This window comes from Rhinopithecus bieti, unplaced genomic scaffold, assembly GCF_001698545.2.
Source record: "Rhinopithecus bieti isolate Rb0 unplaced genomic scaffold, ASM169854v2 scaffold_13710, whole genome shotgun sequence".
In the NCBI taxonomy this organism is placed as follows: Eukaryota; Metazoa; Chordata; class Mammalia; order Primates; family Cercopithecidae; genus Rhinopithecus; species Rhinopithecus bieti.
The window spans coordinates 202,350-220,726 of NW_016807962.1; the positions used below are offsets into that span (position 1 = coordinate 202,350).

The 18,377-nt window shown below is 50.1% G+C and overlaps 1 long non-coding RNA gene across 1 annotated transcript in view; it reads right to left on the bottom strand.

Moving 5' to 3' along the window:
* LOC108537104 (uncharacterized) overlaps window positions 1-18,037 on the bottom strand; it is a 39,485-nt gene extending 21,448 nt beyond the window's left edge. Inside the window, exons 1-2 of the long non-coding RNA XR_001887711.1 lie at window positions 17,938-18,037; window positions 14,559-14,696 (exon numbers count right to left, since the gene is read on the bottom strand). This is a non-coding gene — a long non-coding RNA (uncharacterized LOC108537104). The remainder of the gene's footprint in view (window positions 1-14,558; window positions 14,697-17,937) is intronic.
* Between the last annotated feature and the right edge of the window lie 340 nt (window positions 18,038-18,377).

Genomic DNA, 18,377 nt, shown 5'->3' on the forward strand with positions numbered 1-18,377 from the left:
TCTCAAAAAAAAAAAAAGGAAGGAAGGAAGGAAGGAAGGAAGGAAGGAAGGAAGGAAGGAAGGAAGGAAGGAAGGAAGGAAGGGAAGGAAAGGAAAAGAAAAGAAAAAGAAAGTGGGGTTTTATGCCAGAGAGGTGCAATCAGGACAAGCCAGAGGGTGGAGATCAGAAACAGCAAACCTCACCTCAGAGCAATGTGATTCAAGGTCAACTTCCAAGTTCAGAGGCCAAAAGTAGGTGCTCAGTCCTTGCCTTGTTCTTTCAATCAGTATTTACTGAGCACCTACTATGTGCCAAGCACAGTTCCAGGCCTTATGATACAGCAGTGAGCAGGACAAAGTCCCCTTCCTCCCAGGGTTCACATTCTTGTGGTGGGGAGAGGAAATAAACATTATTAAAAGAAAATAAATTAACCACCCAACTAAAGATAAGTGATATGAAGAGAATTAAACAGGGTGAGAGGGAAGGACTGCTGGTAGGTGGGTGGTTCATATAGGGTGGTCAGGGAGAGTCTCCCTGAGGAGGTGACATTCGAGCTGGGCTCTGAATGAAATGGGGCCAGCCAGTGCCCCAGCTGCAAGGCATGGGGGTGGGCGTGTGGAGCTGCCTGCAGGAGGAGAGCCTGCAGATCCACACTTTGCCAGAAAGGCAAAGGCGAAGGCAGGCTGGGCAGGAAGTCTGACCCCCTGTAACCATATCCCCGGGAAGGAGGAAGCCAGGAAGACGCTTTCAGCAGTCGTATTCATCAAGGCCGCTGCTCTAACCCGGGGCAGCACCAGAGGCTCCTCAGGCCCGATCCACCTTCTGCCGGGCCGCCTGGGGAGGGGACAGCAAGGGAGGGAGGACGGCCCTGGATTCTCTTCCAGACAATAAATGCTTCCAGGTTCCTAGGGAGCATTCTGTGAGCCACAGCTGCATCTGATCTCAATTACCCCCGGGTGTAGGGTTCCCCGACTGGGCAGGGACAGGGGTGGAGGGTAGGCCGTTTCTCCATAATCAGAATCTCCTGGCCCAGTGGGTGAAGACACCTTAGGACAGGTCCCCAGAATTTCAGAACGCAGAAGAGGGTTCTCCCCAAAAAGAGAGGTCTGGCTGTGTGTGGGTGGAGCCTCTGTTTCACAGCCATTTTGCTGTGTGACCTGGTGCCACTCACTTAACCTCTCTGGGCCCCTGGGGGAACTGTGAAGATTCAACCTTTTCCTTTCCTACCTTTTCCCCCCAAAGAGGCAAGAGGACAATCCAGGCTCAATACTATGGGCTGGGCTGGGCTGCAATGGGTGGGGTTGCTAACTCCTTACTTTTTCCTGACTTGTTTAGATCTTAACCCTTATGCAAATATATCCCCGCCCAGGATTATGGTGCCAGCATTGTCAGGAGTAACATCTCCCAAACCAGAGCAAGGCCGAGCCCCGTTCCTCAACCAGCTTGGGCAAGACACTTTATCTCTCTGGGCCTCAGTTTACTCATGTCCACCTCTAAAAGGGGTATGAGGATTCAGTAAGCATCAGGTGTGACGCCGGTTCACCCAGTAAGTGATCATTCCATCAGTTTTTCAATCAACAACCACCATGAAAGTGGCTATGTCTCTAAGCATTGGAGAAAGCCCCTGAGTTGGTAAAATTTTGCACAATAGGGTTTTTGTGATTGAAGGCCTTGAGCAAGTTTTTCCTCTTCCAGGCCTCAGTTTCCCATCCATAAAGATGCCTGCAGATAACGTTCCGCTCAGAAGAGGGTGTTTTACGCCAGAGATGTGGGGCGTGGCTCAAGCTACAGTGGTAGGTTTCCTAGCTGGTGAAACCTTCCTCCCAAATCCTGGGTTTCACTGTGCACCTTCTCTTTTCAGGAGACTATTGGGTTTTTAGCGGGGCAGGAAACTGGACGCGGAGAGTGGAGGGGGCGAGCACGAGGGTCTTCCCTGAGATAGGCGTCCAGCAGACAACGTTCATTTCCCAGGCTCAGGGAGGCGGCGAGCCGGGATTCGAACCCGCGCCTCGAAGCCAAGGGGCGCAGCCGGGAATGGACACCGGGGTCAGCGGAGCGCGGAGCCGCGCTTCCCCCGGCCGCCCGGGCCACTCCGCGGGCGCTCTTTCTCCTTTTATGTTTGCGCGGGGCCGGGAACTCCCTGCCCGGCCGCGGCCCACGAACAATGCGCGCTTCCTGCCCGCCCGGCAGGGCCGCGGCCCGCTCACTCCCCGCCCTGCGGCCGCCGGAAAATGACAGCAGCCCGGGGTACAGGGGGTCGCGCCCCGGGAGATGGCCGGGGCCGCCCACCGAGGGCCGCCGGGCGAGGGTGCGAGGTGACCTAGCGATAGCCAGGCGGCAGCGGGCAGGCGACCGTCATGTATTCAGGCTCGCGCACACGCCTTCTGCTGGTCGCACCCCTTGTGACATGCGTGTCTGTGCCATGCACCTAAGTCTCCACTGCACGCTTCACGTGCCCCACACAGCCGCATTGCCTGCGCCGACATCCACGTGTTGCTTCCACACGTGGTGGCTGAGTGGGTGGGCATCTACCAGGCACTGGGGGTCCAGCGTGAACAAACAAAAGCTGGCCAGGCGTGGTAGCGCGCGCCTGTAATCCCAGCTACTCAGGAAGGTGAGGAGGGAGGACCGCTTGAGGCCATGCGTTACAAGCTGCAGTGAGCTGTAATCCATGGTGGCCAATACAACAAAAACTGAGAAGAGCTTTGGACTTCTGAAGTTTATGCTCTAGTGAGGGAGGAAACAACCGAACATACTAAATTACTGCATTATATGGTATATTAAAACTCGATACTTTCATTGAGAAAAGGGAAGAAGGGACTGTGGTGGAAAATTGGAACTGTTTTTAACAGGGTGGCTATGGATATTTTAACTTAAGAAGGTGACACTGGAGCAAAGATGCACAAAATATGTATCACAAACAGATATATCTCAAAAGTATATACAATATATACCTCCAAGAATATGTATTACACAAACTCTGCTTATATCCACATGCCTATAAATACCCCATGCATAAGCACCTCACATACATCTGCACATACTAGACCATATAAATGCATGGTATACAGTATGTACATAGTCTAGTATGTTACATGCATACTATATCTGCTACATGCATTTTTTTTTTTTTTTTTTTTTTTTTTTTGAGACAGGGTTTCACTCCCATCACCCAGGCTGAAGTGCAGTGGCACAATCTCATCTCACTGCAATCTCCACCTCCCAGGCTCAAGCAATTCTCTTGCCTTAGCCTCCTGAGTAGCTGGGACTACAGGTGCACGCCACCGCGCCTAGCTAATTTTTCTATTTTTTGTAGAGACGGGTTTCACCATGTTGCCCAGGCTGGTCTTGAACTCCTGGGCTCAAGTGATCCACCTGCCTCAGTATTCCAAAGTGCTGGGATTACAGGCATAAGCCACCACCTGGCCTACATCTGATATCTCTCTATGGCATCTGTTATCTATATATGTATCACTTCTATGCCACAGGTTGCTCCCTGCTATGTGCCATGTGCATATTTATGCCCTTCTGCGGCTTAGATGTATACATATGCAGACCCCAGGTGACCATATGTGATCACACCCCTCAAGTATGTGCTTGTCTATTTCATAAGTCACATGTCGATACAGTACATCCTCCAAAGACATCATAAGACATGGATTTACATGGCCTTGCTGTTCATCCATGTAAAATATATCTATATTCATATTACCAACATAATGTGTCATAAAACCTTGTGTAAATGTATGTCTATTGACACACACACCAAACAACACCTACAATCTCTCTTCAATATACTACATACCCATTTCCCAAACATTCTTGTAGCTGTTCTATGTGTCCCATATCTACATGCAAATAATAGCAATAACATTTACCGAGTGATTACTACGTGCCATATGCAGTGCTGGGTGGATGACCTCCTTCAATCCTTTGGACAGGCCTATGCAACAGGTTCTATTCATTTAGCCTGGCAGGCAAAAGTTCACACCACAGTCAGATCACCTGAGTTTGAATCATGGCTTCACCATTATCTAACCTGTGGCAAGCTTCCGTTTCCCCATCTGTAAAATGGGGCCGATAGTAGTACCTCCTTTTTCAAGTTGTTGGGAAATCAATGAGATCATCATGCATGAGAAACGTATAGTACAGTGTCACACGTAGACTGAGTGCTCAGTAAACGTTAGCTCTGATTATTAGTATCCGTGTTACAGATGAGAAGTCAGGCTCAGAGGGGTTAAATGACTTCCCTAAGGTCAGACAACCTGTAAGTGGAGGAGGCAGTTCAGCATTCCATAGCACTGTCTCGAGCTCGTGACCCCAATCACACAATGGGGACAAATACACACACACACACACACACACACACATCAGGCACATTCCATGTAGACTCCAAATGCTCATATCATTAACACATGCCTCACATAGTTCCCCTGTACCTATCACACAGACATAAACTCGTTGAGCATCTATAGTTTTATTTGTTTATTTATTTATTTGACTTCCAACCTCTTTTTTTTTTTTTTTTTTTTTTTTTTTGAGACGAAGTTTTGCTCTTGTTGCCCAGGCTGGAGCGCAATGGCATGATCTCGGCTCACTGCAACCTCTGCCTCCCAGGTTCAAGTGATCTCCTGCCTCAGCTTCCCAAGTAGCTGGAACTACAGGTGCCCACCACCACACCCAGCTAATTTTTGTATTTTTAGTAGGGACAGGGTTTCGCCATGTTGGCCAGGCTGGTCTTGAACTTCTGACCTAAGGTGATCCACCCACATCGGCCTCCCAAAGTGCTAGGATTACAGGCATGAGCCAGTGTGCCCAGCCCGACTTCCAACCTTTATTTTAAGTTCAGGGGCATATGTATGGGATGTGCAGGTTTGTTACATAAGTAAACGTGTTCCATGGTGGTTTGCTGCACAGATCATCCCATCACCTAGGTATTAAGCCCAGCATCCATTAGCTATTCTTCCTGATGCTCTCCCTCCTCCCACCCTCCGACAGGCCCCAATGTATGTTGTTCCTCCCCATCTGTCCATGTGTTCTCATCATTCAGCTCCCACTGTAAGTGAGAACATGCAGTATTTAGTTTTCTGTTCCTGCGTTTGTTTGATGAAGATAACGGCTTCTAGTCATTAAGCATCTATATAATCAACAGCTATCCACCATGTGCCAGGCTAGGTGCTGGGGTATAACAGTCAGCAAAATAGACTTGCTCCTTGCTTTCATGGCACTTACCAGCACACACCACTGTGAATACATACTACATGTAACCTGCATACATGTGGCCCTGCTGTGTGCACATTTCCCATATGTAGCATCATAAACATACAGCCCATTTGCACGAACCACTCCCTTGCCCCCTTGATGGATCAGCCCAGCCTGAACAACATAGGAAGACCTCATCTTTACAAAAATAAAAAAAAATTAGCTGGGCACAGTGGTGCCCACCTGTAGTCCCAGCTACTCAGGAGGCTGAGATGGGAGGATCGCCTGAGCCCAGGAGGTCCAGGCTGCAGTGAGCCATGATTGCACCACTGCACTTCAGCCTGGGTGACAGTAAGACCCTGTCTCAGAAAAAAAGTCAAAAAAAAAAAGCTGGATCACCTGCACATAATCCACGTAGACACATCTCCTATCGTTTACCCACACCCAGTACATTCATACCACTTGTACCTGCACCCCACACATACACTCCAAAGTAGAGTGTGCACACAACAAGTGTACATGTACCATATACACATCTGCGCATGTTCATTCACCCTCTGCCAGCGTACACGCTTTCCTTAAGGCATTTACCTATAACCTGTGTGCATACACATAGCCAGTATGTGAGACTGGTGTACCTGTTCCCCTATCTACCCCACACAGGCAGCTTGGGAGGCCCAGGCGGGCTCCCCTGGGTGGGTCTGATGTGAGGGTGGGGGGTCAAAGAGGCAGAACCTGGACCCCCATCACAGGGGAGAGAAGGTGGCCCTTGGCTTCACGGCTGGTGGCCAGGAAATTATAGTTGACACCAAACCAAAGCAGCCTCTTCGAGGGCCAGGTAATCAGGCCTCTCCCGGATTTGGTGACAGCTTAAATGTTCTAATTCCGCTGCCAGGGCCCCCACTCCCCAACTCCGGCCGCGGCCCAGGCCTCGGCCCTCTGCGGTAATTAGACCCACGTTTTCATTACCCTGAGATTAGACAGGTCCCCTCCGGCTGGGGGATGCCCACAGCTGCACGGGAACCATCCCCCGCACGAATGCATTTACCTGATTATGGAGTTTATTTTATATCAATTGCTCCAGAGTGTTGGAGGCCCGCTTTGCCCTACCCACTGCTCCCCGGGCCCCAGAGGCCTCTACCAACCTCGGACAAGTGGTTTCTGCCTAATGTACTGATTCTGCCTCCTCCAGGCCCTGCAATTCTGGAGGCCCCACTGGCCCCCTGCATGGACTGGGTCCCCTGTTTTAAAATCACTTAAGGAATCTGAGGGGGATGAGAGTTAGAAAGGGCAGGAAAGCATTCCAGGAATTTTCTCCTGGGGTGCATGTGGAGGTAGGGATGGAAGATTCCTTTAGGGATCTTCCTTCCAAAGCTGTGTTTCATTTATTCATCCAACAAATGCTATTCAGTCCCTGAGCTAAACACAACACCACTGATGGGTGAAAATGTTCATTCATTCAGCACCAACTGTGTGCCACAGAAGAATATGCACATGGCCCCTGCCTTCCTGGAGACCACAGTCTAGAGGGGGAGGTAGGCAATAGTCATTGCAGGTGACTTTTGCTTAAATGAGGGTGGTGAGACTTGCAGGATGATACAGAGTGAAGAAAGGAAGTTTAGGAAGAGGGGAAGCATTTCAGGCAGAAAATACAGCAAGTGAAACAGCCTCCAGAGAAAGAGGGTCTGATGTGACTGAGGAATTGACAAAAGAATGAACCTAAAATTTAGGGCGTGAGGGGCAGTGGTAATACCTGAGAATCAAGCTTTGCAGGACACCAACCATAAAGGGCCTCAAATGCCATGCTAAATTGTTTGTACTTTATCCCGAGGACACGGGAGCCATGAGAAGGCTTTGAGCAAGGGAGGAACCCATTGTCTGCCATTTCTGTCTCAAGTGCTCACTATGTGCCAGACATGGTTCTGAATGCCTTGTGTATAGGAACTCATCTTATCCTCTCATCAGCCCCACAAGCAAATACTCCAGGCTCATAATTCCTTAACCACGAGACCAAAATTCAAAAAGCTTCAGTGACCAAAAAGGTTTTCCGTAGGTCTGATGCCAAATCTGACTTGGACTAAGGAGAGGCTATTTTAGGTCTTCATTTCACTACCTGATATGAATATTTATAAGTTTTTGGGGAAAAAAATAAGTGAGTTTAATTATAAGAAATGCCCTAGACCCCACTGGGAGGTCACGCAGCACACAGGATATGTTTTGTATTAGACTTTAGAATAAGAAAAACTCTGAAACTCAAACTTTACAGGTTTTAGAGAAGGGACTCTGGACTTAGAATCTTTATGTTACAGATGAGGAGACTGTCATAGAGCTGGGTTAAGTACCCTACTCCAGACCACACAGCAATACAGATTCAGGCAATATAGATCCAGACTGTACTGGCTTCGGAGTCTGACCTCTGCAGCACGCACACTCTCTGTTGGTGTCCAGGCCTGGCTCAGAGTTTCAGAGGCCCCTGGGGATGGGAGAAGGAGCTAGTGCTGCTCAGCACTTGTTGTGAACCTGGCCCTGTATGGACCCTGCTGGCCCTTGACTGTCAACTGCACCCAGCTGTGGGCATATCTACCCACATTTCAGAGGTGGGGAAAGCAAGGATCAGAAAGGGGCATCAGCTTGGCCAAAGTTCTGCAGCAAGAGGGTAGCAGGCCAGGCGTGGTAGCTCACACCTGTAATCCCAGCACTTTGGGATGCTGAGGTGGGCAGAACACTTGAGGTCAGGAGTTCGAGACCAGCCTGGCCAACACGGTGAAACCCCATCTCTTCTAAAAATACAAAAATTAGCTGGGTGTGGCGGTGCATGTCTGTAATCCCAGCTACTCCAGAGGCTGAGGCAGGAAAATCGCTTGAACCCGGTGGGGCGGAGGTTGCAGTGAGCCGAGAGCGTGCCACTGCACTCCAGCCTGGGTGACAGAGCAAGACTCTCTCTTAAAAAAAAAAGAGGGTACGGTAGCAGAATTGGGAATGGGCCCCAGGTCTGGAGTCACCAGAGCCCTGATCTTCTTGCTTTTCTGGGGACCAGCAGAGGAGACACAAGCTGGGCCTGGTGGGGCTAAGGAAGTAGACCCCAGTCAAAAGCAGATCTTGGCCATGAGCCCCAGCCCCAGCCCCAGGCTGCAGGCAGCACAGCTACTGGACTCCAGGCCCTAGGTGATAGCCCCCATCCCACCTCCACCCCCATCAGGGCTGCCTCAGCCTCACTCCTGGGCTGCCCCTCTGCCTCTGTGTCCAGCTCCCTCCAGAAAGCCTGCCCTGATTCCTCCAAGCCAAGCTTCTATCTTCCTCATATTCAGGCACTCTGCTTATGCCTTCTGTACTCCCCTTCACTAACTCAAAGTGTTTTTAAGCCATTTTACTCACATGGCCTCACCTGCCCAGGGATGTGGGGGTCCTCCCTTCAGAAGGCCAAGTGGTGCCAAGGGACTGAGCACCAGCTATGGAGCCAGAATAGACCAGGATTCAAATCCTAGCTGGGATCATTGTTAGCAGCGTGATTCAGGAAAATCACTTTACTTCTCTAGATCTCAATTTCCTGAACTGTAAAGTGAAAACAATAGTAATAGCATCTCCCTCACCGGCTGTTGTGAAGATTAAATGAGGCAATGCTTGTCAGATGCTCCAGAAGGAGGCCTCTACTTGCGGTAGCTGCTGCCATAATCACTCTTAGCTGCCTGATTCATTTTTGACCCTCAGTAAGTTCTGATCATTCCTTTCCCAGCTACAAGGGATGCTCAATTTTAAAAAGGAAAAGGGAAAAAAAGCCCCTGAGCCTGGCCCTTCACACTGCCAGGATGTGGCCCTTGCCACTTCTGCCTCATGTCCTAAGACTTTCTTTTGCGACCCCTGACTCTGCATTTGTACTTCGCATGTTCATGGTTCCCTATCCCCTCTCCAGGGTTTCTTACCTCCTGCCTCTGCTTGTACCATTTTGACACCTGGCACTCCTTCTCCATGCCCCATTTATGCATGTCTCAATTCTATGATTCACTCATTATTTACTCATCCATTTATTCATAACAAATGTTTTATTGAATGTCTACTTTGCGCCCAGCTCTGTACTAGCTACTTTCACATAAGCTAATCTTCATGACAGCCTTGCAGTGGAAGGAGTATTGTCTGCATTTTATAGAGGAAGAAACTGGGCTCAGAGAGGTTCAGTCGCTTGCCTGAGATGACACAGCTAGCAAGTGGCAGAGCTGGGATTTGGCATGGTCCTATCAGCCTCCAGAGCTCAGCTATTTCCTCTCCATCCTGCATGTGCTAATGCGCAGGTTGGAAAGCAGGCATGGTAGCGGAAGGCAGCCCTCTGTGCCTGGGTGGGAGAGAGGGGAGTAGGGAAAGGAGAGGCCAGGTAGGTTCATTCTGCCAGGAGAACCTGGGGGAGGGGAGGCAGGAAGGGAGCTTCTTTGGGGGCAGTCTGCCACAGACAGCAGCAGGTTAGTCTAGGAGGATCCCAGTCGGCCTGAAGAGTCAGTGGGAGTCCTCTTGAACCCTCCCCACCCAACTCCAGCCCCCTCTTCCAGCCTGATTGAGAATGGGTCTGTGATGAAAGAGAGCTGGCTGCTTCCCTGCCGTCCTTCCCTTGTCCTGGGAGGGAAGGACAGATGACCCAGTGCAGGTCACTATAGGAAGGCTCCAGAGTTCAGAAATGAGCCCCTCCCCAGCCTCCTCCTTCCAGGGCCACAGCTCTAAGGGGAGCAGTCCTGAGAATCTCAACTCTGCCAATCCCAGGCAGAGGCCAGCTCTGGGCAACACGTGATCTGAGAGCAAAGGAGCAGATGTGGCCTGGGAAAGGGAACACACAGCCAGACCTAGGGAGATGGGGAGATGGACAGGGAGGCAAGGGAAGGGATGGGGGAGGAAGGGACAAGCAGACACACAGGGAGATGGAGACAAGGAGAGACAGGAGAGAAATGCACACAGAGATGCAAGCAGAAGGAGACTAGGGAGGCTGAGCGAAAGCAGAAGCAGAGGCAGAGGCGTGGGCAATGAGTGGATGAGGGGGGCGTCCATTCAACCAGGAAAGAAGACACCTTCCTGACTGCACACAGAAGGACAGAATGATGAGGGAATGGTCCCCAGGGGCAGCCAGAGGAACAAGTAAGTGGCCCTCAGCCTGCATCAAGAGGCTCTCGATTCAATGCTGTGTGACTTTTTACCCAGACCTCCCCGCTCCAGACTTCAGTAGTCCCACCAGCCACACGGGAGCCCTCTGCTCAATTCAGATTCCTGCACCTTTACAACCCCAATCTAGGGAGATGAGGGCTGTGACGGGAAAGAACCTGAGCCTGGAGCGGTGGCTGCACAGGTGTGTCTCGTTCCTGCCCATGGTTGGCTATGACCCTAGCCACTTTCAGGTTCCATCGTGTCCGTGATGGCAGTAGCTTGGGTCCCTGACTTTTTGTGCATCCACATGTCTCTCTCTGGGTCCCATCAGGTCTGTGTTTACGTCTGAAGATTTTATAAAGAAGCAGCACAAAGGAAGTGAGGTTTGCAAAGTGCAGACCCCTGTCTTAGCTCTAATGCTTAGCGTGTGGGATGTACAGCTGTTAGCCCTGGGTCGTCTTCCTCCCTACACCCGCCCTCCAGCCTTGGGCCTGGTGTCAAGTCCAGGCCTGGACTATGAATCGTGACAGCCACCAGAAGCATTTGGAGGGCAGACCAAGATTGGAGGCTGGAGGCTGCCTTCTGGGAATGGAAGCTGCAGGAATCGAGAAGACCAGCACTAGGAAGGTGACCCAGGAGAGCACAGTCACCAGCTGCTGACCTCAGGGGCTACAACAGGGCAAAGGAGCAGAGGTGGGCTGGGCCCAGAGCCCACGGTCAGGGCTGGGGAGGGTGGCTTCAGCAGTCACAGAAAGCACCTTCTCACTATGGAACTGTGTGAGGCGGAAGAGGGTCTTTACAGGGAAGGAGCTTCTCATTCCCGGGAAGGATAAGTTTCCAAACAATTGGACAAGGGTGTTGTAGAGAGGATTCAAGCATCAGATAATGGATGGATTACGATACTTCTGAGGCCCAATTCTGAGAATATCCTGGCCCTCCACCCAATAAAGCAATAGAGAAATCCAGAAAATGATGCCAGAGACAACTGCCTCAGGCTCCAAAATTTCCCACCTGCCTCGGACTGGCTTTTGTCTCTTACTGGTTGCCCACAGGGTCACAGCTCAAGCCCTCCAGAGGGAGTAATGACAGTGATTATGATCATAACAACAGCAGCAAATACACAGCAGGAATGCACTGTTATAGCCCCACCAGTTGTTAAAAGATTGAAACATGTCCACACCAGTTGTTAAATAGCCACTGCTCCAAGCATCTTGAGCATACCCACCCCTGCCAGCCCAGCTGCCAGGGCCTTAACTTCACATTCCAGTCTCTGCCCAGAGAGAGAGCCTGTCCCACTCAGAGCATCCCTGTGCCTCAGTTCACCTGGAAAACACCATCCTGAATGGGGTGCCCAATCTTGGCCACAGAGGCTGCCCACTGCAGGTGCCCCCTCCTCCAAGGCCCCTCTCCCAAAGCCTGAGCAATCAAGGCTGCTGCCTCCCTGGGCTGGTACAAGTGCCCGCCTCCTCCCGGCCCCTCTCCTCACTGCAAACCCAGCTCATTTGCATGTGGATCGCGCCTGCCACCATGGGTGCTGGGGTCAATTGAAACTCAAGAAAAGAGAAGAAATTTATGCAAAACTGTTGATTGCATTTGTATGTAATGAAATCATCCAATATTCATCTGACTATAGAATCTAATCTGAGAAGAGAACTGAAGGACATGAGTGTCACTGCAAAACCGTAATGAGCCACTGTAGTGATTAAAAAAGCTCTTGAGCCTTCTGAAAATCCAGGCAGAAATAGCGTCTAATCAACTCTGAATATAGGAGGCGAGATTGGGCTGGCGCATTGCGCACGGCCCGCCATGGCGCTGGGGGTGCATGGTAAACCCTGACGGCCGCGGTCTATGGGTGCCAATCGCCCGGCACCCACCACAATCAGCCGAGTCCTCGGTGCACAAAGCAATCGCTGCCTCTCGCCATGCAGAAAGAGCCCAACCACAGCTGTTGTGAAGAGCAGCTTGAGGCTTCTGCACCGGCCTCAAAAGCCTCACCTAAGGCCTCTTCTGGGTTCCTTCCTCCAACCAAGAGGCAGGAAGAGTTTGGGGACCTGGGGCTGCCGTACCTGGACACACCTGTGGCCCAGCCAGCCCCAGGCAGGGGAGGGTCTGTGTCTCGCAGAAGCCCTGGCTCATCACTGAAATGTCACCTCCTCTGTGAGGCATTCCCTGACTGCCCCATCTAAAGTGACAACCCCCTATCCCCACCCCCGACACCGCCCTCCCAATTCTTTTTTCTTTCTTTCTTTCTTTTTTTTTTTTTTTTTGGGACGGAGTCTCGCTCTGTCGCCCAGGCTGGAGTGCAGTGGCCGGATCTCAGCTCACTGCAAGCTCCGCCTCCCAGGTTCACGCCATTCTCCTGCCTCAGCCTCCCGAGTAGCTGGGACTACAGGCGCCTGCCACCTCGCCCGGCTAATTTTCGTATTTTTTAGTAGAGACGGGGTTTCACCATGTTAGCCAGGATGGTCTCGATCTCCTGACCTCGTGATCCGCCCATCTCGGCCTCCCAAAGTGCTGGGATTACAGGCTTGAGCCACCGCGCCCGGCCCCAATTCTTTTAACTCCTGCTTTGTTTTCCTTCACAGCACTCAGCTATGCCTGGCACTATGTTATTTCTCTATGGATTTAATGCCCGTCTCTCCCAAGTAGACAGTGAACTCCACAAAGGCAGGGACTTTGTGATGGTTTGTTTGCCCTGCGGAGTGTGGAGAATCATGCCTGGCACTTAGTAGGTGCTCAATAAGCATCTACCAAGATGCTTAAATATTTGTTGAATGGCTAAATCAGTTTCACTAAGCAGTCACATGTATTTATTTGTGCATTCAGCAAACACTTGTTGAGTATACAGTGTGTGTCAGGCTTCCTCCTGGGGACTGAGCATGCAGTGTGAATGAGACAGTTCTTGCCTTTTCAGAGCTCACAGTCAGGGCAGGAGACAGACATGAAAGTAATTACATATAGTCAGCCGGGATAGTGTGGTGTGGGAGAAGACCAGAGGCTTTCAGACCTGCTGAACCCAATCTGGGAAGGTCAGGGAAGGCTGCCCGGAGGGAGTGACATTGGGTTGAGAGCTAAAGGATGTATAAAAGTTAGCAAGGCCAGTAGGGCCTGGAATGTCCCAGGCAGAGAGAACAGCATGTGCAAAGTCCCTGAAGTGACACTTACCGGTGGGGAGCTGAGAGAAGCCAGAGCAAGGAGAGGCTGGGGTGAGATGGGGTCAGAGAGATAGTCAAACCTTGCAGTTAAGACCTTGGGTTAAGAATTTTGGATTTTTTCCTGGGGGTAATAGAGAGCCTCTGAAGGCTAGTGGCCTGATTTGCACTTGAAGAGTTTATCCTCTGGAGAAAACGGATCAGAGGGCCAGGCGTAAATAACAGAGAGACTGGTTAGGAGGCTATTCAATCATCCAGGCAAGGGGGAGTCACTGAATGTTTCTGAGCAGGACATTACAGCAAAGGCTGTGTTTTGTTGTTGTTGTTTGTTTTGTTTTTTGAGACAGAGTTTTGCACTTGTTGCCAGTCTGGAGCGCAATGACGCGATCTTGGCTCACCGCTACCTCTGCCTCCCAGATTCAAGTGATTCTCATGCCTCAGTCTCCTGAGTAGCTGGGATTATAGGCATGCGCCACCACGCACGGCTAATTTTGTATTTTTAGAAGAGACAAGGTTTCTCCATGTTGGTCAGGCTGGTCTCAAACTCCCGACCTCAGGTGATCGGCCCGCCTCATCCTCCCAAAGTGCTGGGATTCCAGACGCCCGGCCTAGGCTGTGTTTTAAGGTTATTAATCTGACAGCGAGAGATAGATGGGAGGAAGGGAAGTGAGGTAGAAGCCAAAAATCAGCCTGGCAGTCCATTCATTCATTCATTTGTGTATTCCTCATTCAACAAACATCTCTATGTGAAAGCTGCCCTTCTCCGCATTGTAATTTATAGTTTCCAATCTGCTCTGGGTTTTGATACCAAGTTACCTGTTATTAACACAGGTTCTAAAGCTGGCATCAGTCAGTTCTGAGACTCCAAGCAACTCTGTGGATCATGAGGCTGCTTATTTTGGCATGGACTTTCTGACATCAGTGTTCTTGTGAGTCATTTGCCCTGTTTAGGCCTTAAATTCCTCATCACTACAAAGAGGGTGCCAAACTAGATTATCTCTAAGACCCCTCTCTGCTCCCCAAACTCTGCAGTTTTTTGCCCCATGAAGGCTTAAAGACGCCTCAAAGCCCGGCAGCTCAAAAATCCCAAGGTGTGGTCTGACCTGCCATCTGTTAGACTCCACTCAGCAGCCAAAGAAGCAGGGAGGAATCAGGAAATCTGAGTTTAAGTCCCAGCTCTGCGATTTACTGACTGTCGCCAGTGGATGAGTTCTTCCCTTCTCTGTGCTTCAGTATCCCACCTGTAAAACAGAGAGCTGTCTAGAAGAGGGGAGAGCTATAGCAGACCTGAGACCCCCACAACAGGTCAGACGGGGGTCCCAGTTCCAACACTCACTGCCACCTGTGACTTGAGCAAGGCACTTGGCCTTTCTAAGCCCGTTTTCTCATCTGTAAAAAAATCTAAGCCCAAAGGGCTGTTGTGGGAATGAAGTTAGATAATGTGGCTTAGGGGCTGAGCACCACGTAATGCTCCATAAGCAGTGGCTGCCTGGATGGGAGGGATGGGACTGATGTCCTTTCTCCTTCCTTCTCTACAATGGCTCCACTTTAACCAGCAACTGGGATTCGCTGGGGCCTAGGGAAATCGTTTTGTTTTGTTTTGTTTTGTTTTTTGGAGATGGAGTCTTCTCTGTTGACCAGGGTGAAGTGCACTGGCATGCAATCTCCACCTCCCAGGTTCAAGCGACTCTTCTGCCTCAGTCTCCAGAGTGGCTGGGATTACAGGCACCCGCCCCCATGCCCGTATTTTACATCCATCCATGGAAACCCCACCCTTCAGCAGGTAAGTAAACATGGTACATCCATACGGTGCAGTGGTCAGCCAGGGCCGTATGTTTCAACAAGAATAGGGCCCTCAACACATGATGGGCAGTGGAAGAAGCAAGCAGAGTCCTATTACAGCACAATGCTATTTATACGAACTGGAATTACATAGACACAAAGCAATTCCTTTAAAAACGATGCCTAAAATGTTTAAAAGGGCAGGAGGAATTTTGAGGGATTTCTATTTTTAGTAGAGACAGGGTTTTGCCATGTTGGCCAGGCTGGTCTCAAACTCTTGACCTCAGGTGATCTGCCCGCCTCTGCCTCTCAAAGTGCTGGGATTACAGGTGTGAGCCACCATGCCTGGCCAACAATGGCTCCATTTTAACCAGCAACTGGGATTCGCTGGGGGCTGCGAGAATTTGGGTTTGTTTTCTTTTTTAATTTGTAGCTTTGGGTGGAAGGGGTTAAATGCATCTCAAGCCCACTATGATGGGTTGGGGAACACTGCTAGCTAGAGGCCTTGTTAACAGTGTGGCCATAAACAACCAGCTAACAAGCAACAAAGGATTCCTTGGCCACAGTAAACAAGACTTCCTCCTTCCTCCCTGAACATTTTTGAATAGCAGCTCCCCACTAGAGGTAGATCCTCATTCTGGAAGCCCTGCTTGGAATTTCAGGAGCCCCACCCTTCCACCTCCCCACACCGTAGTGGATTGTGGATGTTGGAGCTGAGAAATAGTCAGCACCTTCTTGGTTTTCCTCCTGCAGTAAGAGGGTGGAAGACCTAGGCTCAGTCTCAGATACCTCTGTACTAGGAGTCCCTGCCCTTGAGGGGCTCCCAGTCAACTAGGAAGACAGCTCATGAACATCACAAGGGGAAAGGTGAGGGAGAAAGTGCTTAGAGCCCTGAGAGTTTGGTACAAGGGAAAAAGGGAGACCGTGTCTGATTGGTGGATGCATTCCTGGAAGACTTCCTGCAGTCAGAGGTATTTGGGGTGGGTGTGGAGGATAGCTAGAATCTCTCTCTCCCTGGGAAAAAAAAATATTAAAAGTACAGGGGAAATAAAAACAGAAAACGAGGTTAACAACCACACCTATTTTCACAGCTCCAAATTAACATTATGTCAAGTTTTCATGTACATATCCACACATACACACACACACACACACACACACACACACACACACACACACACGACAGGGTATTCTTTAAGTCTTCTTTCCACTCCCCAGTGTCAATCACCATTACGAATTTAGCAAGTATCCCTCACAATTCCCTCTGCCCTTTTAAACATTTTATAATGCAAAGTAGGCATCATTTTTAAAAGGAATTGCTTTGTGTCTATGTAATTCCAGTTCGTATAAATAGCATCGTGCTGTAATAGGACTCTGCTTGCTTCTTCCACTGCCCATCATGTGTTGAGGGCCCTATTCTTGTTGAAACATATGACCCTGGCTGACCACTGCACCGTATGGATGCTTACTTACCCGCTGAAGGGTGGGGTTTCCATGGATGGATGTAATCAGGGGAAGACATTCCAGGTAGAGGATGTGGCAGAAGCAAATGCATAGGGATAGAAAAGCAGGGGTCCAGGGCGGAGGGAGCACCGGGCATATTTGGAGGAGCAGGGGAGGTGTAGTTGCCACACTGGACATCTGGGTTGTGGGGGAAAAGGGCCCCCACTCAGAGCCACCGCAAGCCCTCAATAATTCCATTTAACCACTTTCCAAGTCCTCCCCAGGGAGGCCTATGTTACTCTTTCCATTAATTGTCTCATTAATGACCCACTGAAGTCAAGTACCCATTGTTCTCTGGGCCTGGGGCAGCCTCCCTGGCTTTGCCCCTAGGGGGATTTGTAAACGTCTTTCCTTCCCCTGCTTTCCTTTGGCAGGCATCCTTATCTAGTCCCTGCAGCCCCAGCCGGGCTGATGTGACACTTCCTTTACCCACACCCTGAGCCAGAATCTGGGGCTGCCCAAAGCCACCGGGCCTGGCTCACCCTCCCTCTCCCCTACATCTCCAGCTGCCTCACTCCGTCTCCACCTATATATGTGTCTCTCTTCTCTCTGCTCCCCTCCCTTCTTTCTGTTTTTGTTTTAAGGAGAGAAAAGTTTAATAGGCAAGAAAGAAGGAAGGAAGAAGAAAACAGCTCCCCTGCATAAAGGCGGGGAGGGGGGTGGTCAGATTCGAACAAAGAGAAATCCCCTCCCCTCCCTTCTTTCTAAACTGTTTCTCTTCCTGGTTTCTGTTGCCTTCTCTGTGTACTTCTCTGTCCTCCTCTGTGTCTGTCTCTATCTCAGTCTCTGTCTTCGTGGGTATCTCTTTCGGAGTATCTCTACAGATGATAATGTCTCTCTCTCTCACTGTCCCTGTCTGTTGTCTGTCTCTGGGACTGTCTCCATCTCTCTTCCTGGGTGTCTCTCTGTATCTCTGTCTCCTCTGCTGATCTCTGTGCTTGTATGTGTACATGCGTGTGTGTTCCTATTTTTGTCTCTGATTCTCCCTCTGTCTCCCTCCCTCTGTCCCTGCATCTCTCTGTCTCTGTCTCTCTCCTCTCTCTGACTCACCTCCCCCAACCTGTCCCTCCTCTCTTGTGGGTCTCTGAACCCTTCTGATTGACTATTGTCCTGTTTCCAACCTCTGCCTCACTGCCACTGCTCACTCACCCACGGGTCCCCAACACCCACACAGGTCAAACCGCCTCCCTCCCTTACTTCTCTCCCTAGTTACAGCTCCAGCTTCCCTTGGATGACAGCCGTGAGGACATCAGAACTAGGAGTAGGCGTGATGTCCCATAGCTCCAAGACTTTGGGATTCATACATCTGTGAAGTTAAAAAACACAATGAAAGGAACCCACAGAATGTGACCAATTATTTTTTCTAAATAAGGATTTATAAAGAATCACCAACTTATCATTTTATATTAGAAAGGATATTTTAATGCCAAAAACAAAAGAGAAAGCTCTAAGAATAGGTAATAATCCATTAACTTAAATAAACCATTTTATAAAAACATTTGCTACATTACCTTTATTTTACTTATTTTGCCCCAGATGGGTGAAGATGTTACGGATTGGCACAGGCTCTCTGGCCTCATTGGAAACCAGAGATCTTGCCCAAGCCTTTCCCACAGAAAAACGAAGAGACCTTTTTT